We start from the raw sequence: 21,928 nt of genomic DNA, 5'->3' as shown, positions 1-21,928 counted from the left end.
TCTTAGCAAAATGCAAGTATACCGGTCTCCAACTCATGCTGGCAGCATTTGCAGTCTTCAAAATGGTCGCATGCTCGTAACCTTGGCAACTGACACAGCTAAATTCTTTGTCCCCAAATGCCCTGACTGGAATGCACGCAGGCCGACTAAACAAACACGCATCTAGCAGGCGAAAGGCAACACAATACAAATACAGAGACAAGCAAACAGTGCACAAGACTGGCCACAGAACAGGGAATGACTGCACTTGTAAGATGCAATTACAACCTCAGTGGGAAGACATTGTAAATAGGGTAGCCCTCTGGGTAAATGTTACCCATCTTGGCCATTACACCACACATGTGACTGCACACAATGCATGTGTTCTCAGTAGTGCAGCACCTACTCCCAACACGGGGCAGACTCCACTGCACTCAACAACAAAATCATGCATTTATTTCAGCCTAATTAACATAATTATGTCTATGCATTCATTACAAGAAAAATAAAGCACCCTGTAAAACATTGAGTTAGTTATTCATTGTAAATGACCTAAAATACATGTTTATATCTTGCACAAATGGATAGAATTGTAGTCACAGTAAAATACAACTTTAGCAATGCCATTCTGATTAATTTTGTCAACACAAAAACCGTATATATAAAGATACTAATATTGATATAGGTAGTTCCACATATAAGATCAGAGGTCGATGAACTCCATTTATACCCATTTGGTATTGTAAAAACACAGTCTTGTTCATTTATACCTTTTGAAAAAGTTTCTTCTATCCCATGTTGTTGAGACAGCAACAAAAATCAATGTTTAAGTTACCATTATCAGTGATGATGTACACAGTTACACTCAGGGTAGTGTTCATGTGTGTCATATCTGACATTATGTTACATAGCAGAGAGTTACTATAACAGCTTGTGTTCATGTGTGTCATATCTGACATCATGTGGTACATACCAGAGAGTTACTATAACAGCTTGTGTTCATGTGTGTCATATCTGACATCATGTGGTACATACCAGAGAGTTACTATAACAGCTTGTGTTCATGTGTGTCATATCTGACATCATGTGGTACATACCAGAGAGTTACTATAACTGCTTGTGTTAATGTGTGTCATATCTGACATCATGTGGTACATACCAGAGAGTTACTATAACAGCTTGCGTTAATGTGTAACAGGAGAAACATATTTGTCTCAGCAGCGGACATCCTTTGTACATTTGGTAGATGCATCAAATGTTAGACTGAGCAACTTTCACGGACCACTAACCATAACCACAGCCAGGGGCCAGGACACTATTGGTATATGTCTCATCCAAGCAGGAAATTGTTCACTGGAATTGAGCAGCATTAAACAGAACTTTTCCCTGTACATAAAATGATATGGCAACCTCCTCAAGTACTTAGAATGGCAGATGAATATGCATGTCACACTGTGCTCTTTCTACCACAGCAGTCTGTAAAAACATCCAGCAAATCTGAACAAGGCAAACCAAAGGTTGATTTCATCAGAAACATTCCACCATAACTGCCTGATTTTCTTTAGTCACCAACACACCAACACCATCACCATACCCATCAGATCCAACACACCATCCATGAACAGCAACACACCATCCATGAACAGCAACACACCATCCATCACATTCAACACACCATCCATCACATTCAACACACCATCCATGAACACCAACACACCATCCATGAACACCAACACACCATCCATCACATTCAACACACCATCCATGAACACCAACACACCATCCATCATTTTTAACACACCATCCACCAGATTCAACACACCATCCATAAGCACAAAGGCACCATACAACAGTCAAGACACAAGCCATGATGACTGTTAACATATTGCCCATGTACAATTGTAGAGCATATATCACTCATGCTTTTCATACAAAAAGTAAATACTTTAAATTTTAATTAATGCTTCTATTATTTTTTCAAACTGGAAAGCTATCACAACATTATGACTTTCTTGTAAATCAGTAAAAAGAAATCTTAAGAGTATCAAACTCAATCCATGCTGAGTGCAGTCACTTTACCCAGTGTGTGGAAGGGGAGACGCTAAAATGTTTAGGCTGAGAGCACACAGTCACTTTACCCAGTGTGTGGAAGGAAAGACGCTACAATGTTTAGGCTGAGAGCACACAGTCACTTTACCCAGTGTGTGGAAGGGGAGATGCTACAATGTTTAGGCTGGGTGCACACAGTCCACCAGTGTCAGGAAGGAGAGACTTCACAATGGTTAGGCTGGGTGCACACAGTCACTTTACCCAGTGTGTGGAAGGAGAGACTCTACAATGTTTAGGCTGGGTGCACACAGTCACTTTACCCAGTGTGTGGAAGGAGAGACTACAATGTTTAGGCTGGGTGCACACAGTCACTTTACCCAGTGTCAGGAAGGAGAGACGCTACAATGTTTAGGCTGGGTGCACACAGTCACTTCACCCAGTGTGTGGAAGGGGAGATGCTTCAATGTTTAGGCTGGGTGCACACTGTCACTTTACCCAGTGTCAGGAAGGAGAGACGCTACAATGTTTAGGCTGGGTGCACATGGGTCACTTTACCCAGTGTGTGGAAGGGGAGATGCTTCAATGTTTAGGCTGGGTGCACACAGTCATTTTACCCAGTGTGTGGAAGGGGAGATGCTTCAATGTTTGGAATGGGTGCAAACCGTCACTTTACCCAGTGTGTGGAAGGAGAGATGCTTCAATGTTTCGGCTGGGTGCACACAGTCATTTTACCCAGTGTGTGGAAGGGGAGATGCTTCCATGTTTAGGCTGGGTGCACACAGTCACTTTACCCAGTGTGAGGAAGGAGAGATGCTACAATGTTTAGGCTGGGTGCACACAGTCACTTTACCCAGTGTGAGGAAGGAGAGATGCTACAATGTTTAGGCTGGGTGCACACAGTCACTTTACCTAGTGTGAGGAAGGGGAAATGCTACAATGTTTAGGCTGGGTGCACACTGTCACTTTACCCAGTGTGTGGAAGGGGAGATGCTTCCATGTTTAGGCTGGGTGCAAACAGTCACTTCACCCAGTGTCAGGAAGGAGAGACGCTACAATGTTTAGGCTGGGTGCACACAGTCACTTTACCCAGTGTGTGGAAGGGGAGATGCCACAATGTTTAGGCTGGGTTCACACAGTCACTTCACCCAGTGTGAGGAAGTAGAGATGCTACAATGTTTAGGCTGGGTGCACACAGTCACTTTACCCAGTGTGAGGAAGGAGAGATGCTTCAATGTTTAGGCTGGGTGCACACAGTCACTTCACCCAGTGTGAGGAAGGAGAGACACTACAATGTTTAGGCTGGGTGCACACAGTCACTTTACCCAGTGTGAGGAAGGAGAGATGCTACAATGTTTAGGCTGGGTGCACACAGTCCACCAGTGTCAGGAAGGAGAGACTCTACAATGTTTAGGCTGGGTGCACACAGTCACTTTACCCAGTGTCAGGAAGGAGAGCGCTACAATGTTTAGGCTGTAGGCACACAGTCACTTCACCCAGTGTGTGGAAGGGGAGATGCTTCAATGTTTAGGCTGGGTGCACACAGTCACTTCACCCAGTGTGTGGAAGGGGAGATGCTTCAATGTTTAGGCTGGGTGCACACAGTCACTTTACCCAGTGTGTGGAAGGGGAGATGCTTCAATGTTTAGGCTGGGTGCAAACAGGCACTATACCTAGTGTGTGGAAGGGGAGATGCTACAATGTTTAGGCTGGGTGCACAAAGTCACTTTACCTAGTGTGAGGAAGGAGAGATGCTACAATGTTTAGGCTGGGTGCACACGGGTCACTTTACCCAGTGTGTGGAAGGGGAGATGCTTCAATGTTTGGAATGGGTGCAAACCGTCACTTTACCCAGTGTGTGGAAGGAGAGATGCTTCAATGTTTCGGCTGGGTGCACACAGTCATTTTACCCAGTGTGTGGAAGGGGAGATGCTTCCATGTTTAGGCTGGGTGCACACAGTCACTTTACCCAGTGTGAGGAAGGAGAGATGCTACAATGTTTAGGCTGGGTGCACACAGTCACTTTACCCAGTGTGAGGAAGGAGAGATGCTACAATGTTTAGGCTGGGTGCACACAGTCACTTTACCTAGTGTGAGGAAGGGGAGATGCTACAATGTTTAGGCTGGGTGCACACTGTCACTTTACCCAGTGTGTGGAAGGGGAGATGCTTCCATGTTTAGGCTGGGTGCAAACAGTCACTTCACCCAGTGTCAGGAAGGAGAGACGCTACAATGTTTAGGCTGGGTGCACACAGTCACTTTACCCAGTGTGTGGAAGGGGAGATGCCACAATGTTTAGGCTGGGTTCACACAGTCACTTCACCCAGTGTGAGGAAGTAGAGATGCTACAATGTTTAGGCTGGGTGCACACAGTCACTTTACCCAGTGTCAGGAAGGAGAGATGCTTCAATGTTTAGGCTGGGTGCACACAGTCACTTCACCCAGTGTGAGGATGGAGAGACACTACAATGTTTAGGCTGGGTGCACACAGTCACTTTACCCAGTGTGAGGAAGGAGAGATGCTACAATGTTTAGGCTGGGTGCACACAGTCACTTTACCTAGTGTGAGGAAGGGGAAATGCTACAATGTTTAGGCTGGGTGCACACAGTCCACCAGTGTCAGGAAGGAGAGACTCTACAATGTTTAGGCTGGGTGCACACAGTCACTTTACCCAGTGTCAGGAAGGAGAGCGCTACAATGTTTAGGCTGTAGGCACACAGTCACTTCACCCAGTGTGTGGAAGGGGAGATGCTTCAATGTTTAGGCTGGGTGCACACAGTCACTTCACCCAGTGTGTGGAAGGGGAGATGCTTCAATGTTTAGGCTGGGTGCACACAGTCACTTTACCTAGTGTGTGGAAGGGGAGATGCTACAATGTTTAGGCTGGGTGCACACAGTCACTTTACCCAGTGTGTGGAAGGGGAGATGCTTCAATGTTTAGGCTGGGTGCACACAGTCCACCAGTGTCAGGGAAGGGGAGATGCTTCAATGTTTAGGCATGGATGTTAAGCCAGTGTACTGCTGTTGTACTGGAATAAAATGACTGTGTGCACTCAGCCAACGCAAAAAAAATTCTTCGATGTGGTCTTAAGTCATTTTGAAAAGGGTGTGTGGAGGCGTTCAAACCACCTGAACCCCCAACCCCAACCCACCCCCCCCGATCCGCCAATATGACATCCTAAATAATATTGGAATGTGTGATGGAAAAAATTTTCAGACCCAAAAATGAAAGCATACAACTATAATTATCCTTGTGTTATGGTTTTGGGGTGCATGAGATGCTTCTGTATGCCGTAACAGTCAATGTTGTTGTGTGAGTAAACACTGTTGTCTGAAACACTATCATGTCTGAAAGCACATTATCTGAAGATGTACCCTGAATAACACTTTCTGCCACTTACACATGTGGTGTCAGCCTGACAAATATCTTTTTCAGTCCCAAACCAAGACACACAAGGAAGGTCTGAAAGATCAGAAGAGCAAACAATGGGTTATCCTGGGTGAAGCACTGCAGGTGAGAGAAGAGATCATGGATTAAAGTTCTTTGTTCCAACTGACAATGTACCATGAAAACGATCAATGTGTTATGTCAGTGTGTTAGTAAAGAGTCCAGTCCTATACTTGCTCTTACCAGGCTTACGGCAGTCATTGCACAAAGACCCCCTTGTGGAACAGAGACCCAGTCATAGGTAATATTGCAGGATGAAACCACTTTCATGGTGGACAAGTCGGACTTGTCACACTTAGATAAAAACATGATGACCACTGTTTCCCTATTGCTGTGGTTTTTGAAGAGAAAAACACATGCATTTAATGTAATGACTGATATGACTGTGCTCCTGTTTATGTTGACATACTGTCATATACCTGTTTATGTTGACATACTAATGTCATATACCTGTATATGTAGACATACTAATGTCATATACCTGCATATGTAGACATACTAATGTCATATACCTGTATATGTAGACATACTGTTATATACCTGTATATGTAGACACACTGTTATATACCTGTATATGTAGACATACTGTTATATACCTGTATATGTAGACATACTGTTATATACCTGTATATGTAAACACACTGTTATATACCTGTATACGTAGACATATTGTTATATACCTGTATATGTAGACACACTGTTATATACCTGTATATGTAGACATACTGTTATATACCTGTATATGTCGACACACTGTCATATACCTGTATATGTAGACATACTAACATCATATACCTGCATATGTAGACATACTGTCATATACCTGTATATGTAGACATACTAACATCATATACCTGCATATGTAGACATACTGTCATATACCTGCATATGTAGACATACTAACATCATATACCTGCATATGTAGACATACTGTCATATACCTGTATATGTAGACATACTAATGTCATATACCTGCATATGTAGACATACTAATGTCATATACCTGCATATGTAGACATACTAATGTCATATACCTGTTTATGTAGACATACTGTCATATACCTGTATATGTAGACATACTGTCATATACCTGTATATGTAGACATACTTATGTCACATACCTGCATATGTAGACATACTTATGTCATTTACCTGTATATGTAGACATACTTATGTCATATACCTGCATATGTAGACATACTAATGTCATATACCTGTATATGTAGACATACTTATGTCATATACCTGCATATGTAGACATACTTATGTCATATACCTGTATATGTAGACATACTGTCATATACCTGCATATGTAGACATACTAATGTCATTTACCTGTATATGTAGACATACTTATGTCATATACCTGCATATGTAGACATACTAATGTCATATACCTGTATATGTAGACATACTTATGTCATATACCTGCATATGTAGACATACTAATGTCATATACCTGCATATGTAGACATACTAATGTCATATACCTGTATACATAGACATACTGTCATATACCTGTATATGTAGACATACTGTCATATACCTGTATACGTAGACATACTGTCATATACCTGTATATGTAGACATACTAATGTCATATACCTGAATATGTAGACATACTTATGTCATATACCATATGTGTCTGAGCAAGGGTCATTCATAAAAACCTGAATATTCTGACTTTATTTTATTGCTGGTGTAATGTGATGTAATGTAATGTAATTTTATTGTTTAAGGTAAGTTTTTGTCTTTTGCCAAACTTAATGCACCCAGAATAGAGCCTGAACCCCATGCTTTAAAACGTTACCGGTATGTCTTAAAGTGAAGACATGCCATGTTCACTTAACCATGTCAGTCCCCCAAAGTAGATACAAATCTCCTGTATGAAGATCATGTCAGTCTACATTCCGGCCATTAACCACTCTAGTTCTCCCAGTCCCTTCATGCCCAAGCACCTGTTATCATCTCCTCAATTACACATGCTGCACAGGAGGAGACTAACGGAATGTGATCAATGATGACAAACCTGAGCCTTAATTACTCATCAACAAGACATTTTCTACTGATCTGGATTTAGTCCCTTGTATTACACCACTTTCCTTTTCATGCGTCAAAACATTGCTTAATACAGACAAGATTTCAAGGTACACAATAACATGTGGGTTTGTGAACATGAACACAAAATCTGTGTTACTTACATACATGGTTGACATTTGGTAAGAAAGATATGATGAATGTTCAATTGCCACAGACATTATCAGTGTTACGCATTTAATAATGATTATCAGCTTGTTGGTTCTAAGGGCATTAAGGACAAGGTGTACAATGCTGTGTCAAACAAAGAGCAGGTGACTCATGCACATGATTAATGCATCACACACATAGATAAAGAAAGGCTATCTTCCAAAACATCCATATACGCTCCTGTTTAATGTATATGGCCAATACATGTTCCAAAAGTATCCCATATTTTAAATCACATAAACTTCATGACCTTCATAACAAAGTAATATTCAGACTTCTTTGAGATCTTGATATCTGTGATGTAAATGAATTATTCTGGCTTTTGGTGAAAAACCCTGAACAGATGGACAAGTAGTGTGGGAGAGAGGCCAACAAAGAAAGGATATACAGTTTAGAGGGGTTGTTTCTCTGTTTTCATACACTAAATTACAGGTTCAGTGCAGCCTTCATAAACATCTCTAGTTAGTTCCAATTGGAGATTTAACTGTTTTTATTAACAAATAACAAAGTATTTGCATTACTCTATCCTTAAGTTTGTTCACTCCCGATTGTCAGTAGGTTCACCTTCCTGGACACTGCCAACAGTCAGTAGGTTCACAATGCTGGACACTGCCAACAGTCAATAGGTTCACCATGCTGGACACTTCCGACACACAGTAGGTTCACGTTGCTGGACACAGTCGCCAGACAGTAGGTTCACCTTCCTGGACACTGCCAACAGTAAGTAGGTTCACCATGCCAGACACCTCCGACAGACAGTAGGTTCACCATGATAGACACAGCCAACAGACAGTAGGTTCACCATGCTGGACACAGCCAACAGTCAGTAGGTTCACCATCCTGGATACTTAGGACAGACAGTAGGTTCACCTTCCCGGGCACTGCCGACTGTCAGGTTCACCTTGCAGGACATTCCCGGCAGTCAGTAGGTTCACCATGCTGGACACTGCCAGCAGTCAATAGGTTCACCATGCTGGACACTGCCAACAGTCAATAGGTTCACCATGCTGGACACAGCCGACAGACAGTAGGTTCACCATGCTGGACACTGCCAAAAGTCAGTAGGTTCACAATGCTGGACACTTCCGAGAGAAGGTTCACCTTCCCGGGCACTGCCGACTGTCAGGTTCACCTTGCTGGACACTGCCGGCAGACAGTAGGTTCACCTTCCCGGGCACTGCCGACTGTCAGGTTTACCTTGCTGGACACTGCCAACAGGCAGTAACTTCACCTTCTCGGGCACTGCCGACTGTCAGGTTCACCTTGCTGGACATTGCCGGCAGTCAGTAGGTTCACCATCCTGGACACTTCCGACAGACAGTAGGTTCACCATGCAGGACACAGCCGACAGACAGTAGGTTCACCATGCAGGACACAGCCAACAGTCAGTAGGTTCACCATGCTGGACACTGCCAACAGTCAGAAGGTTCACCTTGCTGGACACTTCCAACAGACAGTAGGTTCACCATGCTGGACATTGCCGGCAGACAGTAGGTTCACCATGCTGGACACTTCCGACAGACAGTAGGTTCACCATGCTGGACACTGCCAACAGTCAGTAGGTTCACCATGCTGGACACTTCCGACAGACAGGAGGTTCACCATGCTGGACACAGCCAACAGACAGTAGGTTCACCATGTTGGACACTTCTGAAAGACAGTAGGTTCACCTTCCTGGACACTGCCTGCAGACAGTAGTCTCACCATGCTGGACACTGCTGATACTCAGTAACTTCACCTTCCCGGGCACTGCCGATAGACGGTAGGTTCACCTTGCTGGACACTGCTGATAGTTAGAAGGTTCACCTTGCTGGACACTGCCGATAGTTAGTAGGTTCACCTTGCTGGACACAGCTGACAGACAGTAGGTTCACCATGCTGGACACTGCCGACAGTTAGTAAGTTTACCTTCCTGGACACTGCCGATAGTTAGTAGGTTCACCTTGCTGGACACAGCTGACAGACAGTAGGTTCACCATGCTGGACACTGCCGACAGTTAGTAAGTTTACCTTCCTGGACACTGCGGACAGACGGTAGGTTCACCATGCTGGACAGTGCCAACAGTCAGTAGGTTCACCATGCTGGACACTGCAGATAGTTAGTAGGTTCACGTTGCTGGACACCGCCGATAGTTAGTAGGTTCACCTTGCTGGAAACTGCCAACAGACACTAGGTTCACCTTCCTGGAAACTGCCAACAGAAACTAGGTTCACCTTCCTGGAAACTGCCAACAGACACTAGGTTCACCTTCCTGGACACTTCTGACAGACAGTAGGTTCACCTTGCTGGACACAGCCGACAGACACTAGGTTCATGTTGCTGGACACTGCTGACAGTTAGTAGGTTCACCTTCCTGGACACTGCCGACAGACAGTAGGTTCACCTTGCTGGACACAGCCAACAGACAGTAGGTTCACCTTGCTGGACACAGCAGACAGACAGTAGGTTCACCATGCTGGACACTGCCAATAGTTTGTAGGATCACCTAGCTGGGCACTGCCGACAGACAGTAGGTTCACCTTCCTGGACACTGCCGATAGTTAGTAGGTTCACCTTGCTGGACAATGCCGACAGACAGTAGGTTCACCATGCTGGACACTGCCGACAGTTAGTAGGTTCACCTTGCTGGACACTGCCGATAGACGGTATGTTCACCTTGCTGGACACAGCCAACAGACAGTAGGTTCACCATGCTGGACACTGCCGACAGACAGTAGGGTCACCTTCCTGGACACTGCCTGCAGACAGTAGTCTCACCATGCTGGACACTGCTGATACTCAGTAACTTCACCTTCCCGGGCACTGCCGATAGATGGTAGGTTCACCTTGCTGGACACTGCTGATAGTTAGAAGGTTCACCTTGCTGGACACTGCCGATAGTTAGTAGGTTCACCTTGCTGGACACAGCTGACAGACAGTAGGTTCACCATGCTGGACACTGCCGACAGTTAGTAAGTTTACCTTCCTGGACACTGCGGACAGACGGTAGGTTCACCATGCTGGACACTTCTGAAAGACAGTAGGTTCACCTTCCTGGACACTGCCGGCAGACAGTAGTCTCACCATGCTGGACACTGCTGATACTCAGTAACTTCACCTTCCCGGGCACTGCCGACAGACGGTAGGTTCACCTTGCTGGACACTGCCGATAGTTAGAAGGTTCACCTTGCTGGACACTGCCGATAGTTAGTAGGTTCACCTTGCTGGACACTGCCGATAGTTAGTAGGTTCACCTTCCTGGACACTGCCAACAGACAGTAGGTTCACCTTCCTGGACACTTCTGACAGACAGTAGGTTCACCTTGCTGGACACAGCCGACAGACAGTAGGTTCACGTTGCTGGACACTGGCGACAGACAGTAGGTTCACCTTCCTGGACACTGCCGACAGACAGTAGGTTCACGTTGCTGGACACAGCCGACAGACAGTAGGTTCACCATGCTGGACACTGCCAATAGTTAGTAGGATCACCTAGCTGGGCACTGCCGACAGTTAGTAGGTTCACCTTCCTGGACACTGCCGATAGATGGCAGGTTCACCTTGCTGGACACTGCAGATAGTTAGTAGGTTCACCTTGCTGGACACTGCCAATAGTTAGTAGGTTCACCTTGCTGGACACTGCCGATAGTTAGTAGGTTCACCATGCTGGACACAGCCGACAGACAGTTGGTTCACCATGCTGGACACTGCCGACAGTTAGTAGGTTCACCTTGCTGGACACTGCCGATAGACGGTATGTTCACCTTGGTGGACAATGCCGACAGTTAGTAGGTTCACCTTGCTGGACACAGCCGATAGTTAGTAGGTTCACCTTGCTGGGCACTGCCGATAGTTAGTAGGTTCACCTTGCTGGACACTGCCGACAGTTAGTAGGTTCACCTTGCTGGACACTGCCGACAGTTAGTAGGTTCACCTTGCTGGGCACTGCCGACAGTTAGTAGGTTCACCTTGCTGGACACTGCCGATAGATGGTAGGTTCACCTTGCTGGGCACTGCTGACAGTCAGTAGGTTCACCTTGCTGGACACTGCCGACAGTTAGTAGGTTCACCTTGCTGGACACTGCCGACAGACAGTAGGTTCACCTTGCTGGACACTGCTGACAGTAAGTAGGTTTACCTTGCTGGACACTGCCGACAGTTAGTAGGTTCATCTTGCTGTACGCTGCATGTAGAGAGTAGGTTTACATTGCAGGACTCTATGTACACACAGTCACAGGGACGTGTCACGCTTAGAAACAGCGTTAGAAAGACATGTAGGTATATAGACCCTATCCTAGTACTGTATAAAAGGAAAGGGTTGTAACGACAGAACCACCCCCTACTCAATCAAAGTTAGATTTCACCACATAAACTATTTTAAAGGCCCCGTCGAGGCCTACAGATCGAAAGCAAGATCATTTTCCTACAAAATGAGCTATAAATGGTCATAATCGGATCGTTATTTCGAAAGCTATACGCCACGACTCACCGAAAACAGCTACCTCTATAATTCCAAGCCAAAATCATGGATCACCCAAGACAGAGAAAACTCACCTTTTAAATTCGTTTATTAATTCCAGCCACGTTGACAGCACCTATGTAGGGCTAGATTTGATCGGCAGCGGCATTCCACGGGTCTAAAAACTTATTGCAACATCTACAAATCATTTCCTCGACAGTAAGCAGGCATTTTCTCCAAAACCATCGGCAATCATACTCACTTGTCGGCCATAGATGGCCTTGACATTCAAGTGATCTGCATGGATCCGCAGAAACTGAATTGGGCCATCTGATTGGTGGAAAATATAATATACCGTAAGATTTTGACTGTTTGCTGATGGGCGCAAAATATGAACTTTGCAATATTCCTTCCATTTTGGATGATGTATGGAACAGTAAATTGTTAAGAATAATTTTAGAGTTCTTTGAGTGGCATTGGGAAGTTGGGAAGTACAATATAGAACAAACTTTATGGATAACAACTTCTTTTTATTCGTGAGTGCGACATTTCGATACAGATTCTTGTACAAGAACTGTATCGAAACGTCGACTCTCCTAATAAGTGAGTGCGACGTTTCGATACAGTTCGATACAGTTCTTGTACAAGAATCTGTATCGAAATGTCGCACTCACGAATAAAAAGAAGTTGTTATCCATAAAGTTTGTTCTATATTGTGCTTGACAACGGTACAAGAATCTGTATCGAAACGTCGCACTCACGAATAAAAAGAAGTTGTTATCCATAAAGTTTGTTCTATATTATGATTTTAGAGGTTGTACAAATGCATTTGATATTGATTAATTTTAGGAAATTATATTTAAAAATATTTAACCTCTAAAATTATTCTTACCAATTTACAGCTCAGGTCACTTGAATGTCAAGGCCATCTATGGCCGACAAGTGAGTATGATTGCCGATGGTTTTGGAGAAAATGCCTGCTTACTGTCGAGGAAATGATTTGTAGATGTTGCAATAAGTTTTTAGACCCGTGGAATGCCGCTGCCGATCGAATCTAGCCCTACATAGGTGCTGTCAACGTGGCTGGAATTAATAAACAAATTTAAAAGGTGAGTTTTCGCTGTCTTGGGTGATCCATGATTTTGGCTTGGAATTGTAGAGGTAGCTGTTTTCGGTGAGTCGTGGCGTATAACTTTCGAAATAATGATCCGATTGTGACCATTTATAGCTCATTTTGTAGGAAAAGTATCTCGCTTTCGATCTGTAGGCATCGACGGGGCCTTTAAAATAGTTTACGTGGTGAAATCTAACTTTGATTGAGTAGGGGGTGGTTACGTCGTTACAACACTTTCCTTTTATATAGTACTAGGGTAGGGTCTATATACCTATATGTCTTTCTAACGCTGTTTCTAAGCGTGACACGCCCCTGTGCAGACGGTAGGTTTAAATTGCAGGACACTATGTACAGACAGTAGGTTTACATTGCAGGACACTACGTACAGACAGTAGGTTTACATTGCAGGACACTACGTACAGACAGTAGGTTTACATTGCAGGACACTATGTACAGACAGTAGGTTTACATTGCAGGACACTACGTACAGACAGTAGGTTTACATTGCAGGACACTACGTACAGACAGTAGGTTTACATTGCAAGACACTATGTACAGACAGTAGGTTTACATTGCAGGACACTACGTACAGACAGTAGGTTTACATTGCAGGACACACGCATACAGACAGTAGGTTTACATTGCAAGACACTATGTACAGACAGTAGGTTTACATTGCAGGACACTACGTACAGACTGTAGGTTTACATTGCAGGACACTACGTACAGACAGTAGGTTTACATTGCAGGACACTACGTACAGACAGTAGGTTTACATTGCAGGACACTACATTACAGACTGTAGGTTTACATTGCAGGACACTACGTACAGACAGTAGGTTTACATTGCAGGACACTACGTACAGACAGTAGGTTTACATTGCAGGACACTACGTACAGACAGTAGGTTTACATTGCAGGACACTACGTACAGACAGTAGGTTTACATTGCAGGACACTACGTACAGACAGTAGGTTTACATTGCAGGACACTGTACATAAAGACACACGCACAGACAAATACTAACTTAGATATTCGTATATTAAGAATTCCAAACGATGCACTGATGATTATTCTACTTCTTAAGATCATATGCATGAACTGTCATTCATGTAATGTTCATAATTCACCTCGGTTGAGAAGGTATTATCATGCTGGCTGATTGTAGTATTACACGTTAGACGTACGACCCGGCTAACAACCTACCTGACGATATTTCTGACAATCCGCAAGTCCCAGACCGACACAAAAGTGCATCAGAATAATTTACATAGCATTAGATCACGTCTGGCGAGCAGTTAGGACCTGACGAAAAAAGAATTGTCAGCAAGCTAAAATGAAAGCAGGCCAATAATGTTATCACTTAATCCGGAAGCAGTGATTGACGACATGCGCAATCTCAGCTTCCGTAACAGTGCGACACAGAACAATCTGGGGATAATATCTGCAATGCGCCGAACTCCACCCACACCTCCTGCGTCAAGACTACTGACTGACTAGTGTACACGAATGAAGAGCAATATAGGCGTTCAGTTTAAAATTAAAAAATCTTAGATGTTTAGAGGACCACATAAATATTTATTAGTTGCATTTAGGCTTTGGTTATTTAGTTGGGTTATATATTTTTGTGAATAAAGGTTGGAAGATTCAACATATTTTTTACAGCAGTAATTTTAAAATAATCAATGAAGACTGGTATTATGTTGCATATGGCTAGACATGCATGCATCGTGTCTCTCTGTCATGATTGCCATGCATTACAATAAAGGCAGGGTTGGGATCAATTTAGATTTGTTGTTTATATCTGATAACAGAATAGTTGGAACGTCATCAAATTATACACTATCATGCTTGTTTAGAGTAGTAGTCGTGATAGTAGTGGTAGTAGTTGGAACGTCATCAAATTATACACTATCATGCTTGTTTAGAGTAGTAGTCGTGATAGAAGTGGTAGTAGTTGGAACGTCATCAAATTATACACTATCATGCTTGTTTAGAGTAGTAGTCGTGGTAGTAGTAGTAGTGGTAGTAGTTGGAACGTCATCAAATTATACACTATCATGCTTGTTTAGAGTAGTAGTCGTGATAGAAGTGGTAGTAGTTGGAACGTCATCAAATTATACACTATCATGCTTGTTTAGAGTAGTAGTGATAGAAGTGGTAGTAGTTGGAACGTCATCAAATTATACACTATCATGCTTGTTTAGAGTAGTAGTCGTGATAGAAGTGGTAGTAGTTGGAACGTCATCAAATTATACACTATCATGCTTGTTTAGAGTAGTAGTGATAGAAGTGGTAGTAGTTGGAACGTCATCAAATTATACACTATCATGCTTGTTTAGAGTAGTAGTCGTGATAGTAGTGGTAGTAGTTGGAACGTCATCAAATTATACACTATCATGCTTGTTTAGAGTAGTAGTCGTGGTAGTAGTAGTAGTGGTAGTAGTTGGAACGTCATCAAATTATACACTATCATGCTTGTTTAGAGTAGTAGTCGTGATAGAAGTGGTAGTAGTTGGAACGTCATCAAATTATACACTATCATGCTTGTTTAGAGTAGTAGTCGTGATAGTAGTGGTAGTAGTTGGAACGTCATCAAATTATACACTATCATGCTTGTTTAGAGTAGTAGTCGTGGTAGTAGTAGTAGTGGTAGTAGTTGGAACGTCATCAAATTATACACTATCATGCTTGTTTAGAGTAGTAGTCGTGGTAGTAGTAGTAGTGGTAGTAGTTGGAACGTCATCAAATTATACACTATCATGCTTGTTTAGAGTAGTAGTCGTGGTAGTAGTAGTAGTGGTAGTAGTTGGAACGTCATCAAATTATACACTATCATGCTTGTTTAGAGTAGTAGTCGTGATAGAAGTGGTAGTAGTTGGAACGTCATCAAATTATACACTATCATGCTTGTTTAGAGTAGTAGTCGTGATAGTAGTGGTAGTAGTTGAACGTCATCAAATTATACACTATCATGCTTGTTTAGAGTAGTAGTCGAGTGGTAGTAGTAGTAGTGGTAGTAGTTGGAACGTCATCAAATTATACACTATCATGCTTGTTTAGAGTAGTAGTCGTGGTAGTAGTAGTAGTGGTAGTAGTTGGAACGTCATCAAATTATACACTATCATGCTTGTTTAGAGTAGTAGTCGTGGTAGTAGTAGTAGTGGTAGTAGTTGGAACGTCATCAAATTATACACTATCATGCTTGTTTAGAGTAGTAGTCGTGATAGAAGTGGTAGTAGTTGGAACGTCATCAAATTATACACTATCATGCTTGTTTAGAGTAGTAGTGATAGAAGTGGTAGTAGTTGGAACGTCATCAAATTATACACTATCATGCTTGTTTAGAGTAGTAGTAAAGTGATAGTAGTGGTAGTGGTAGTAGTTGGAACGTCATCAAATTATACACTATCATGCTTGTTTAGAGTAGTAGTGATAGAAGTGGTAGTAGTTGGAACGTCATCAAATTATACACTATCATGCTTGTTTAGAGTAGTAGTCGTGATAGTAGTGGTAGTAGTTGGAACGTCATCAAATTATACACTATCATGCTTGTTTAGAGTAGTAGTCGTGATAGAAGTGGTAGTGGTAGTAGTTGGAACGTCATCAAATTATACACTATCATGCTTGTTTAGAGTAGTAGTCGTGATAGTAGTGGTAGTAGTTGGAACGTCATCAAATTATACACTATCATGCTTGTTTAGAGTAGTAGTCGTGGTAGTAGTAGTAGTGGTAGTAGTTGGAACGTCATCAAATTATACACTATCATGCTTGTTTAGAGTAGTAGTCGTGATAGAAGTGGTAGTAGTTGGAACGTCATCAAATTATACACTATCATGCTTGTTTAGAGTAGTAGTCGTGATAGTAGTGGTAGTGGTAGTAGTTGGAACGTCATCAAATTATACACTATCATGCTTGTTTAGAGTAGTAGTGATAGAAGTAGTAGTAGTTGGAACGTCATCAAATTATACACTATCATGCTTGTTTAGAGTAGTAGTCGTGATAGAAGTGGTAGTAGTTGGAACGTCATCAAATTATACACTATCATGCTTGTTTAGAGTAGTAGTCGTGATAGTAGTGGTAGTGGTAGTAGTTGGAACGTCATCAAATTATACACTATCATGCTTGTTTAGAGAAGTAGTCGTGATAGAAGTGGTAGTAGTTGGAACGTCATCAAATTATACACTATCATGCTTGTTTAGAGTAGTAGTCGTGATAGTAGTGGTAGTAGTTGGAACGTCATCAAATTATACACTATCATGCTTGTTTAGAGTAGTAGTCGTGATAGTAGTGGAACGTCATCAAATTATACACTATCATGCTTGTTTAGAGTAGTAGTCGTGGTAGTAGTAGCAGTAGTAGTAGTAGTAGCTGTTGTTACAGTTTCTATAGAAACATGTTAAGTTATCGGTCCTAATTGTGACGATCTTTACGGAAGAGTGTAGTGGAATTGTCCTCACATCAGTTTGGGCTTCACACCCGACATCAGTCCCAAGAAGAACGTATGGTTAGCATTCCCCGAGAAGCATCTGACCACACCAACTGGTTGTCCCGACTACCACAAACCGCATAACCGTTATGCATATCGTTTGTTGGTTTTGGTTGGTTGGCTGGTTGTTTAAGGCCGCACTCAGCAATATTCCAGCTATATGGGTCTGTAAATAATCGAGTCTGGACCAGAAAATCCAGTGATCAACAGCATGAGCATCAATCTACGCAAATTGGATACGATGACATGTATCCCGGGCTGGTTAAAGCGTTTTTGGGATATCTGTCTCTTCAAATACAGAAGTCCATCAGTGGGTCCACAACACTTTATTTGGCAGCTAAGTATGCAATTACATGATAGTGCATCAACGGCCAGGCAGCATCACAGAGGCGATCGTCAGCCCACCTGCCTAGCCGCTGTCCGAGGGTAAAGTCCCGTTACATTAAGAATTCATTGTCTATATACTATACTGACTGTCAGGCTGCCCTGTATCGTATTACAATACATGTATGGTCAACCTGCAGTATCCAGCATGCACCTCATCCACAATGTTAAACTTCCGTGGCCAACCGGCCATACTCTAAGGTTCATTAGGGTTAATTACACGCAGGCAGCTGATCTGTACATGGCTGTGCTGATGGTCATGATAATAAGCTGCTGATATTTCATGTATATTGTCAGCACTGTGATTTAGATTTAGATAACACAACTTTAACTTAACTCAGAGAATATACAAACATGTCTATATTTCCCGATAAAACCCATACCCCATCAAAGTGCCTGCGACATATGTGTCAACCAAGTCAGCGAACCTGACCACCCGATCCCGTTAGTCACCTCTTACGACATGCGTGGGTTTCTGTTCAAGATCAATTCTAATCCGGATCTTCACGGGTTGCATATCATTTGTAACACCAAAATTGCACCTAAAGTCGACCTGAAGTTTCAAAATGATTTCATAAGCATAAACTCGGTTTTCATTAGGCCAGAATGAAAGACATGAACTACGCCAGTCTGAGCTGAGCATAGTTTTACTTAACTTGTAATCCCCACATGCCGCAGTACGTGACAACCTGTAGACATTGACACGGTCAACATGCACATGTCGTAGTGAGTGATAACCTGTAGACGTTGACGCAGTGCGTGACAGCCTGTAGACCGTTACGCAGTGCGTGACAGGCTGTAGACCTTGACGCAGTGCGTGACAGGCTGTAGACCTTGACACAGTGCGTGGCAGCCTGTAGACCTTGACACAGTGCGTGACAGCCTGTAGACCTTGGCGCAGTGCGTGACAGCCTGTAGACCTTGACGCAGTGCGTGACAGCCTGTAGACCTTGACGCAGTGCGTGACAGGCTGTAGACCTTGACACAGTGCGTGGCAGCCTGTAGACCTTGACGCAGTGCGTGACAGGCTGTAGACCTTGACGCAGTGCGTGACAGCCTGTAGACCTTGGCGCAGTGCGTGACAGCCTGTAGGTTCTGACGCAGTCAGTTTCATTAGCACATACAGTTTGTACGCTTTGACATACTGGACGGGAAAGATGGCCTCATGCATGTCACCATGCACGGCCATACAAGATGGAACAGAACCTTGATAAACAGTAGAGTTATTCCCTTGAACCTGCCACTTCAACAACCAGGGTAACGTTAATCCTCAGGTTTTTGTGTACACTGCCATACACTGGTGCTGCAGGACGCTTCCCAAGAATCTCGCCTGGCCGTGTAGGCTTCAACCTCATTTAATCACACTGTCTGCGTAAAAAGAAGTTATGTAAGTGTGGTCAGTGTGTCTGCGACTCCGATCATGTAAAGGTCTATGACCCAGTAGCCCCTCCCTCCAAACGCAGTCCATGGATCAATATTTGGCGAGACAGCAATAGCAAGTGCAAGCGTTAGCGGTTTCCAAATCCCCCACAGAGCTCCAACCTAGGGTCGCAGCCACATAATTAACTTTTTGCCTGTCAGGAACGGTTTTTTATTTGATATTCACTGCGGTTCCTCGCCCCAGACATCATTCTTTGGCTTCGATTTTGTTCATAGATTTTATGTCTGATATTTTGAGATTTTGGCAGTTGCAGAGAAGGGTTGCAATTGGCATTAGGCGCACGGTGGTGTAAGATAGCTGGTGTGATGTCATGTATATCATTGTGTATCCTTCAGACATTCCGTCATGTGCTGTGGTAAAGGAGACCTATCTCTGAGCCTGGCACTCTGGTACAAGTTAGAAGCACTCTACGGCTCAACAATTTGAAAGTATAGGTTTAGATTTAATCCGTTTACATTTCCCTGCGTCGAGACGTTGCTGTCATTTTGGACCACTAAAAGTGTAATTTTAGTTGCCGTGAGAGGAGACCTTCTACAGTGTGTATTGATTTATTTTGTTCTAAAGAATATCAATAAATACATCCCCTTTGTCTTCATGACATGGAAAACTGCACGTTGCATATTTCTCTCCCAGTGGAAGGGCGTGAGTTACTCTCTTGAATAACAAATATCACATGAATGTATAACGGTGAGGCTCCCATCAGCTTGGAGGCATTGTGGATATTTCGTCTTTACCTTACGGGCAAAACACTGTCTGTGTGAAGGGTCTGAGCTAGTGGCTAAGTTGACACGTGTACGCGACAAAGACACACTCCTTACATCACTGAATACCGGCACCATGTACGCTTTGCTTCTGGAGTCTAGGGAAATCAGATAAACCTGTAAACGGATTTACAATGCTGAAGTGAAGTAGATGATTGTTGTCACCACGAGCTCAGCACACGGCTCCCTTTATGGCAAGGTCGCCTTAACCTCAGACAAGATCACGTGACGTGACACAGGTGCTCGGGCATTCATTGTGTTATTATATTCGATATGCTTATGACGGAACGTCTCCCGTCCCTGTCTATGTCAATGCGCACCGACACAATAGCAACTTCGTGGCAACATCGGTCCACTGACTGGACTGACTGATTGTCATCAACATGTATTCATACACAGCCACAACCCATTATTATTAGTAGTAGATAAACAGTGTCTACAACCTGTTTGTAAAAACGTTGCGTAATTTTTAAAATGGGATGTTTCGACCGAATGTGTTTGCATGGCCTTGTCTACCCGTTGTAGAAACAGGCGTCCCTGGCTATAACTTCACATGGCAAACTACATACGACTACTAGTCCCACAAACAATTATATGCTATGGGCTTTGCCCGAAAATATTTTAAAAGACATTCTCAATTCTGGCAAAATGTTTGCAATCCTTGAACTATAGTGTAAGCCTGAACGTTATAAACCTCCATACATCCCATCCTAACTGAGGTGTGAGACGTACTGCCCAAACGAAGAACACCGTATATTGATCTGGGTTCAAACCTGAAGTATATATACCTCCTCCTAACTGAAGCATATATACGTCCTCCTCACTGAAGCATATATACCTCCTTTTAGCTGAAGCATATATACCTCCTCATAGTTGAGGCATATATACCCCCTCCTAACTGAAGCATATACACCTCCCCCCTAGCTGAAGCATATATACCTCCTCCTAACTGAAGAATATATACCTCCCCCTAGCTGAAGCATATATACCTCCTCCTAACTGAAGCATATATACATCCTCCTAACTGAAGCATATATACCTCCCCCTAGCTGAAGCATATATACCTCCTAACTGAAGCATATATACCTCCTCCTAACTGAAGCATATATACCTCCTTCTAACTGATGCATTTATTCCTCCTCCTAACCGAAGCATATATACCTCCCCCTAGCTGAAGCATATATACCTCCTAACTGAAGCATATATACCTCCTCCTAACTGAAGCATATATACCTCCTCCTAACTGAAGCATATATACCTCCTCCTAACTGAAGCATATATACCTCCCCCTAGCTGAAGCATATATACCTCCTTGTAACCGAAGCATATATACCTCCTCCTAACTGAAGCATATATACACCATTCTAACTGAATCATATATACATCCTCCTAACTGAAGCATATATACCTCCTCCTAACTGAAACATATATACCTCCTCCTAACTGAAGGATATATACATCCTCCTAACTGAAGCATATATACCCCCTTCTAACTGAAGCATACGTACCTCCTTTCTAACTGAAGCATATATACCTCCTCCTAACTGAAGCATATATACCTCCTCCTAACTGAAGCAT

General features: G+C 43.2%; 1 protein-coding gene across 5 annotated transcripts in view; it reads right to left on the bottom strand.

The window, feature by feature from the left end:
- LOC124291538 (muscleblind-like protein 2a) overlaps positions 1 to 21,928 on the bottom strand; it is a 238,834-nt gene that overhangs the window by 174,978 nt on the left and 41,928 nt on the right. For 2 of the 5 annotated variants that reach the window (XM_046728543.1, XM_046728547.1), the window contains exon 1: positions 14,482 to 14,644. The exons of 2 other annotated variants lie outside the window; for them this stretch is intronic. The gene's annotated coding sequence lies outside the window, so the exon portion shown is untranslated. Of the gene's footprint in view, positions 1 to 14,481; positions 14,645 to 20,407; positions 20,488 to 21,928 lie in introns of those variants that run through there. One more of the 5 variants, XM_046728546.1, reaches the window with a different exon arrangement.

The sequence above is a fragment of the Haliotis rubra genome, unplaced genomic scaffold (genome assembly GCF_003918875.1).
Source record: "Haliotis rubra isolate DU_JTF1 unplaced genomic scaffold, ASM391887v1 Scf495, whole genome shotgun sequence".
NCBI lineage: Eukaryota > Metazoa > Mollusca > Gastropoda > Lepetellida > Haliotidae > Haliotis > Haliotis rubra.
This window is presented reverse-complemented; position numbering and strand designations above follow the sequence as displayed.